We start from the raw sequence: 8886 nt of genomic DNA, 5'->3' as shown, positions 1-8886 counted from the left end.
CTAGCTATGTAGCTCAGGATGACCCTGAACTGTTAATCTTCCTGACTCTACTCCTCAAGTGCTATCTATGATTATGGATATGGGCCACCATGCTTGACTAGGACATAAAAAAATGTTTTTTTTTCGGTGCCAGGGGACCAAACTCAGGGCCTCACGCTAAGCAAGAGTTCTATCAGTTCTGCTCCAGGTTCTGAGCCATTGTAATTTCTTTCTTTTTTGATACAGGGTCTTAGTAGTTTCCTCAGCCTGACCTTGAATTCCTGGTCTCAAATAATCCTCCTGCCTCAGTTTCCCAAGATAATACAAACATGCACCGTAGCACTTGGCCTAAGGGCAGCTTTAGAAAACATTAGTCATGTATATGTGTGGCTGAGTGAGTGTACGTTTGTGCTCTCAGGGTCCAAAAGAGAGCCGCAGACCCCAAAATCTGGGGTGAACCCATTGTGAGCTGCTCTGGGGAGCCTGGGGGGAGGTAAAGGTCCCGGGCACTGCACTCAGGTCCTCTGGCAGAGCAGTACAGGCATGTCTCCAGCCCCACAAAGCATTTTTTGTTGTTGTTGGGCGCCCAGTACAGCCAATGTGGACCCAAGAGGGAAGGAAAAAAAAAAAAAAGAAGAAGAAGAAGAAGAAGAGATAAGAAAGAATGAGAAGGTGAAACAGCAGAAGAGAGAAAACTAGTAGCGGTGGGGGGACTCACGCAGGAGTGGGGTGGGGCGCCGCAGAGAGGGAAAAAAGAAAGGTGTGAGGGACGGTGGTGTCGAGGCGGGGGAGGGGAGACAACGCAGTGAGGAAAAAAGAAAGGTGTGAGGGGCAGCCGTGGCGGGGGTGGCTGCCAAGCCCTGCCTGGAGAAGGCTGGCGTTCCCAGTCCCTGGGGGCTGGCAGTGGCCTCCCATCTCGCCTCCTTCTTCTCCCAGCGAGATGCTGACATCGGTCTCTGGCGCCTTCCCCATCTCTTTAATATGCGGAGTGTGGAAATGTGTGCTGCTCATTCCTCACAAGCAGCTGGAGACTGAGATAACTCCCTCCCTGGAATGTAGAGAATTTGGGGGTGCTGCAGAGAGGGAGAGAGCGAGCTAGCGAGAGGGCCTCTCGGAGCTGTCAGCAGGACCTGGACAGGATCCATCTCTGAAGGAGCTGGGCCTCAGGACTTGGGGAGGGGTGGATGGCAGTCTTAGAGAAGGGTCCCTGGGATACTGGTATGTGCGTGTGCCTATAGGGACCGTGCTTTAAAAAGATAGGATGTGGGGACTGGAGAGATGGCTCAACAGTTAAGAGAATTGATTGCTCTGCCAGAGGTCCTGAGTTCAATTCCCAGCAACCACTTGGTGGCTCACAACCCTCTATGCGGGGATCTAATGCCCTCTTCTGGCATGCAGGTGAACATGCAGATAGAGCACTCACACATAAAATAAATAAATCTTAAAAACAAAAAACAAAGAAGTGGAAAATTGATGCCGAAGCCACACACTCCCATCTTGCTGTGCAGTTGGAAACTGAGTGCCCCAGGGCCTTCTTTGTGATTTCTTGTTCCACTCAGCTAAGCAGGGACTCTAATGTCCTCCTCATCCTTCAAGGTTAAGATTCAAGGACAGCAGCACCCAGGCCAAGGACCTGTCTCTGTCCCCTGAGCAGCCCTATCTGGGGTGTCTGACGGCCAGGAGCCCACCTGGCCCAGCCTCTCTATTCAGTCTGTCAACCCCTTTTGGCAATTCTCATAGACACCTCAGGTCTGTGATCCACAGCTGTTGCTCAGACTGTCGCCTTGTAACTTGAAACTATGAATGCTGGTCATAGGAAACATTTGTCAACTGGGGGGTGGGAGGGAAGATGTTTGTCCACTGTTGTGGTCTGAATCAGGCATGTTCTAATGAGCTCACGGGTTTGGTCCCCAGCACAGCAGGAAATGGGATAGCAGGGAGTGGAGCCTTTGTGGGTGGGGGTGGTGACTATAGCATTCAGGTTCTGACCTCATAACTAGGGTTAATCCATTTATTTGTTTATTTTATTGCGATTATTTGTTTTGCTTTTCTAAGACAAGGTTTCTCTGTGAAGCCCTGGCTGTCCTGAAACTCGCTCTGTAAACCAGGCTGGCCTCGAACTCAGAGATCACCTCCTTTTGCCTCCCGAGTGCTGGGATTAAAGTTGTATGCCACCACGACTGGTGTTATGATTTTTGTTTTAAGACATGATCTTATGTACAGAAGGCTGTACAGTAGCTGACGATGACCTTGAATTCCCAATCCTCCTGCCTCTACCTCCCAAGGGCTAGAAAATAGGTGGATGCCACCTTGTCTGATGATGTTGTTTTTTAAACAGCAACTCGCTATGTGACCCATGCTGGTCTGGAACTCACCATACAAGCCAGGATGACCTTTGACCCAAGAAGCTTTCCTGCCTCTGCCACCTCAGTGGTAGGATCACAGGTGTGCCCTACTATTGACTTTTTTCTGTACAGGACCTCACCTGTGTTTGTTTGACCTCCCATGTGTTTGGAAGGCATTAATTATTTCCCAGAGCTCCTTTTGCTTTTTCTACTTTTATTATGTTAGAAACAGCTAACTCTTATTTATGTTATTCATGCTTTTGCAAACATTCCATAGTGTGTGGTGAGGGTCAGAAGATAACTTTTGGGAGTTAGCGCTTTCTTCCCACCGTGTAGTTCCCAGGGATTGAACTCAGGCCATACGGCTTGGTGGCAAGCCCCTTCACCCCCTGAGCCATCTCTCTGGCTCATGCTTTCCCTTTTAAAAAACAAAACAACAACAAAAACAAAAAAACAAAAAATACTGTGCTTTAGGAAGAACGTTGAGAAGTTCCCAGTGCTGAGTTCAGTCTCTAAACAAAGTTCGTCCTTCACACACAGGACATGAAGGATCATCCTGCCTCCCAAGGGATCAAAGTCTCCAGGGTGCACACGGCCGAGGACACCCTCATGATAGCATGAGGTTCTCATGCTCAACGCCCTTGGAGACCACACTGCAGTCAGGCAAACCTGAGACAATGTTTCTCAGAGCACACACCTCAGAGGAGTGTCTCATGATCACCAGGTTCAGTCTAAAGACACAGGCTTGGTCACCCAGTCTGAAGCGATTGACCAACGACTCCTCGTTTTCCACAGGCTTGACTCACCTGAAGCAGTGCGCCATCCTCACAGCAAGACATAATAAGCAAGTAGAACCGCTGTATTGATAAGTTAACTGCTGGGTCAGCCAAAGTTGAGGCCTAACCTCTAGACAAGGGCCCCTCATCTAATATATCAAATCTGTAGCAGGAAGGGTTGAGTACCTTGTCTCTGATGTCGGCCAGTTGCTCACCAAATCTGAGCATATAAAGTCATGATAGGACCTACAACATGAACACTAGATGCTGCAGAGGCATTTTTAAAAAATGTACTTTTGGGGCTGGAGAGATGGCTCAGCAGTTAAGAGCACTGACTACTCTTCCAGAGGTCCTGAGTTCAATTCTCAGCAACCACATGGTGACTCACAACCATCTGATGCCAGACGAAGGCTGTGCATGAATATCAGAACTGAAACACATTAATGTGACTGATAGGTGGAGAAACCTGGTCACCGGAATCATGGAGTCTGGCAAGATGGCTTCTCCCAAGAGCATGTCAAAAGAAGTGGATGACAGCACAGATCCCAACGGAGACAGAGATTACAGAACATGAGCCCAGAGCTGTAAGTCAGATGTTGAAGCTTGCCTCCCGTCACATGACCACATTTCTAGATAATTTATTCACACTGTGCTAAGAGAGCTACTGTTGATTCAGACGGCATGCATCCATCAATCCAGTGTCTCCCCGACAGCTCTTGCCTTTCTCCCCCAAGAGATTTATTAGATTTTTGCAAGACAAAGAAATAACAGCACAGCTTACATATTATAGAGCACGATGAAAGGATGATTTGATATTGTTTGAAACGGAGGGAAAAGGGGAATGTTTTCAGTTCACAGATTCTCTCTTTTCCTTGAAGAGAGAAACCATTGTCTAAAAATAGAGTCTAAAATTTAGAAATGGGATATTGTCTTACTCTGCGAGTTCAGTGATAGAATGGAACAGAATGTAGCAAAAGGGCACCTAAGTCATAAAGAGAATATAAAGTTTTTTTTTTTTTTCTAGTTTCAACTCTGACATAGTTTTGTTTTCCATGTGGTAGATCTGTGAGTTCAGTTTTCTGGGTGTTGGAGTTGCCGCTTGCTCTGATCTTGGCCTTGCCATCCTGCCCTCTCCACTGACTCGAATATGGATCTACACCACCATACCCAGCTAAACTAACTCACTTATGAATTCATAACTTAATAGTTGTAAAAGTGACCTTCCTCTTTGCTTCCCTGCCATTTTATCATAGAAACACAAAGTTGACTGAAACCCTTAAAGATTCTGTTGTCACGTGCCTGTAACCCCCGAAGTAGGTTAGTAGCTGAGGCAGGTGGAGAATTGTGAGTTCCAGGCCATCCCAGGCTGCAGAGTAAGACAATATCTCAAGTAAATTTTGTTGTGAAAGATACAGTCTCTCTAAGTGGCCCGGACTGGCCTCCAAATCTATGGCTTCCTGCTTCTCCTTCTGGCAAGCTGAATACATGTGTTTGATACTTGTACAACGCTTGTACAACGACACAGAGAGCTTTATAGCATGACTTCATGGCAGGCGGATGAAGGATTTTACCCAGGAAACTGGTAAATATTAACCACCTGTCTGTGACCTTGCTGGTCTCTTAGCTCACTGTAAAGGGTAGTGTTTGAATACCATGGGGTGCCGGGCGTGGTGGCGCATGCCTTTAATCCCAGCACTTGGGAGGCAGAGGCAGGCGGATTTCTAAGTTCGAGGCCAGCCTGGTCTACAAAGTGAGTTCCAGGACAGCCAGGGCTATACAGGGAAACCCTGTCTCGAAAAACCAAAAAAAAAAAAAAAAAAAAAAAATGAATACCATGGGGTGCTGTTCACTACAGTTATAGGCATTTAGCCTGCTTGTGGACGTTGTACATCGTGGTGCGCACTAGGCTCCGCACCACGATGTACAACGTCCACAAGCAGTACCATGTATTCTGTGGACAGGAGTCCAAGTGAGGGTGTTTGACTCCTGAAACTGGAGATACAGGCAATTGTGAGCTGCCCTATGTAGGTGCTAGGAGCCAAGCTCCAGGTCCTCTGTAAGAACAGCAAGCACTCTCTTAGTCAGGGTTTCTATTCCTGCACAAACATCATGACCAAGAAGCAAGTTGGGGAGGAAAGGGTTTATTCAGCTTACACTTCCATACTGCTGTTCATCACCAAGGAAGTCAGGACTGGAACTCAAGCAGGTCAGGAAGCAGGAGCTGATGCAGAGGCCATGGAGGGATGTTCTTTACTGGCTTGCTTCTCCTGGCTTGCTCAGCTTGCTTTCTTATAGAACCCAAGACTCCCAGCCCAGGGATGGGACCACCCACAAGAGGCCCGTCCCCCTTGATCACTAATTGAGAAAATGCCTTACAGTTGGATCTCATGGAGGCATTTCCTCAACTGAAGCTCCTTTCTTTGTGATAACTCCAGCCTGTATCAAGTCAACACACAAAACCAGCCAGTACACACTCTTTTTTTTGACAGGGTTTCTCTGTATAGCCCTGGCTGTCCTGGAACTCACTTTGTAGACTAGGCTGGCCTCAAACCCAGAAATCTGCCTGCTTCTGCCTCCCGAGTGCTGGGACTAAAGGCGTGCTCCACCACGCCTGGCAATCAGTACACGCTCTTAACCACTGATCCATCTCTCCAGCCCTTTATGTGAATGTTTGAGTCTGGATAGAGACTCGGAATTTTTTTTTGTTTGTTTTATTGTTTGTTTGTATTGATTGGATCCTTTGAGACAGGGGACTCACTATGTAGTCCTTCATGGTCTTAACTTTCTGTGTAGAACAACAGGCTGGTGGTGATCTTCTGCCATGCCTCCCACATGCTGGGGCTACAGGTGTGTGTCACCACATCCAGGGAAGCGCTATACATCCCGAAAGGAAGAGGCCCTGTCAGTAGATGGCTTGTTTGGTGGCCTGGGTGCTGGGTTTCATCTCTCACACCGCATAAACGAGGTAAGAAGAAAATGTCTTATGTCTGCTATGCTCCTACCAAATTCCTAAAAACAACATTGTAGGGGGAAAAAAAAAAGACATTTTCTTTTCTCTGTTCTTTGTACATTATCAAAGGAGACCTCCGTGATCCAGGCAGGTGTGGCTACTGAGACCCAAAGAATCATTGCTGATGAAGTCAATTTCTGGCAGACACCTGCTGCTCATTCAGAGCTTGAGTATTTTTCCCCCACCCCTAAGGTGAGTATTTTATTCAAGCCTTAAAATTACCCTGAGTTTACTGTCTGAAGCACAGTGGTTTGGAAAGGATGAATTAGCAACATTTAACACAAAATCCCACAAAAAAGAAAACGGGCAACTTCCTAGTCTGCTTAAAACGCTGATGGTTGGGGGCTAGAGAGATGGCTCAGTGGTTAAGAGAACTGACTGCTCTTCCAGAGGTTTTTGAGTTCAATTCCCAGCAACCACATGGTGGCTCACAGCCATCTATAATGGGATCTGATGTTCTCTTCTGGTGTGTCTAAAGTACACTGTCTACAGTGTACTTACATCTAATAATAAATAAATCTTTGGGCGGATGCAAGTGGGGCTGGAGTGAGCAGAAGTCCTGAGTTCAATTCCCAGCAACCACATGAAGGCTCACAACCATCTGTATAGCTACAGTGTACTCATGTACATAAAATAAATAAATCTAAAAAAAGAAAAAAGAAAACCAAAGATGGTAATTTTCAAACATACAAAAGCCCTGGGGAGTGCGGAAATGAGCCTTTCTGTCACTAAGACTTTAATCACTGCCTCAACCTGGTCAGATTCTCTCTATCTGCCCCTACATTTTTTTTTTTTTGGCTGAAGTTTTTGTTTTGTTTTGCGATCAGCTAGCCTTCATCTAACAGAAATCCTTCTGCTTCACCTTCCCAAGTCCTGAGACTATAGGCATTAGATTCTCCACTTGGCTTGTTAGAGATCTTTTCAGACAAATTCTAGACACCATAGCATGTCATCCCTGTGGCCTTTGCCATGACCTTCGGTCCTTACTGAGTCCTCGAAGGCTGAAAGCACAGAGCCAAAGCACGGTTCGCTGTAAGATGTTCGATAAAGGTTCAAAACTTGACTATAGTCAAGCTGATGAGATGGCCCAGTAGGGAAAAGTGTTTGCTTCCAAGCCTGACAACCCGGAGTCAATCCATAGGACCTACAGCAGGAGAGACCAGACTCCAGAAAGCTGCCTTTTGACCTCCACAAGTAAGCTATGCATCCAGGCATTCCCACACACAAATAAATAAAACTTTTAAGCCAGGCGTGGTGGTGCACGCCTTTAATCTCAGCACTTGGGAGGCAGAGGCAGGCGAATTTCTAAGTTCGAGCCCAGCCTGGTCTATAGAGTGAGTTCCAGGACAACCAGGGCTACACAGAGAAACCCTGTCTCAAAAAACAAACAAACAAACAAACAAACAGAAAGTCTTAAAAATAAATCAAAATATTATAAATAAAAACCAACTAGACTAACTAGACTTGGCAGTTCATACTTGTAATTCTCAGTACTTGAGAGGCTGAGGCAGGAGGATTACCACATTAGAGGCCAATCTAGGTTATGTAGCAAATTCCAGGTAGCTCTGGCCCATCAATTAATCATTTAATCAATCACTAAACACTAATCAATATATAGTGATAAGACAGTAAGACAGTCAAATAGCCACTGCTGCCAGTGTCTGCCGTACATATTCCACAGTGCTGAAAGGACTATATATTCTCCAATGATCCCCTCGTGTCCCCCTTATTGCTCCTAGCTGGGGATTTTTAGCAAGAATTAGTGTGGAAAAGTAGGATGGTTGGTATTTGTGATGGTTTGTATATGCTTGGCTCAGGGAGTGGCACTATTAGAATGTGTGGCCCTGTTGGATGGAGTAGGTGTGTCACTGTGGGAGTGGGCTTTTTAGACCCTCATCCTAGCTGCCTGGAAGTCAGTGTTCTGCTAACAGCCTTCAGATGAAGATTTAGAACTCTCAGCCCCTCCTGCACCATGCCTGCCTGGATGCTGCCAGGTTCATGCCTTGATGATAATGGACTGAACCTCTGAACCCATAAGTCAGCCCCAGTTAAATGTTGTTCTTATAAGAGTTGCCTTGGGGGGCTGGCGAGATGGCTCAGTGGTTAAGAGCACTGACTGCTCTTCTGAAGGACCAGAGTTCAAATCCCAGCAACCACATGGTGGCTCACAACCATCCGTAATGAAATCTGATGCCCTCTTCTGGAGTATCTGAGGACAGCTACAATGTACTTACATATAATAAATAAATGAATCTTAAAAAAAAAAAAAAAAGAGTTGCCCTGGTCATGGTATCTGTTCACAGCAGTAAAACCCTAACTAAGACAGTATTCAAGGTTATAGATTTTGACAAAAAAACAGAAAACAAAAAAACAAAAAAAAAACAACCCTTATTTCTGTTGTTCATTAGGAAAGATCCAGTAACCACAAAGTACCATAGGCATCTTGTAGGAAAAAAACTAACAAAGTCCTGGGACACGGAGAGGTGGGTACTCCCCTGGCCTGATTCCTGAGCTGAGCAGTGTTGGGTTAGAACGGTGTCTCCTCAAATATATGGCAAGATCCTGTCTCTAAAAGGACAGAAAACCACATTCAAAGGATAACCAAGGAGCTAGGAGGACAGCGGTGTGTCCCCTGCGGCTCTAAGCCCAGCTCATAAGAATAAAGCATTTTCGGGCTGGTGAGATGGCTGAGTGGGTAAGAGCACCCGACTGCTCTTCCAAAGGTCCAGAGTTCAAATCCCAGCAACCACATGGTGGCTAACAACCATCCGTAACA

Source organism: Mus caroli, chromosome 17 (assembly GCF_900094665.2).
Source record: "Mus caroli chromosome 17, CAROLI_EIJ_v1.1, whole genome shotgun sequence".
In the NCBI taxonomy this organism is placed as follows: domain Eukaryota; kingdom Metazoa; phylum Chordata; class Mammalia; order Rodentia; family Muridae; genus Mus; species Mus caroli.
Note: the sequence above shows the minus strand (reverse complement) of the source record.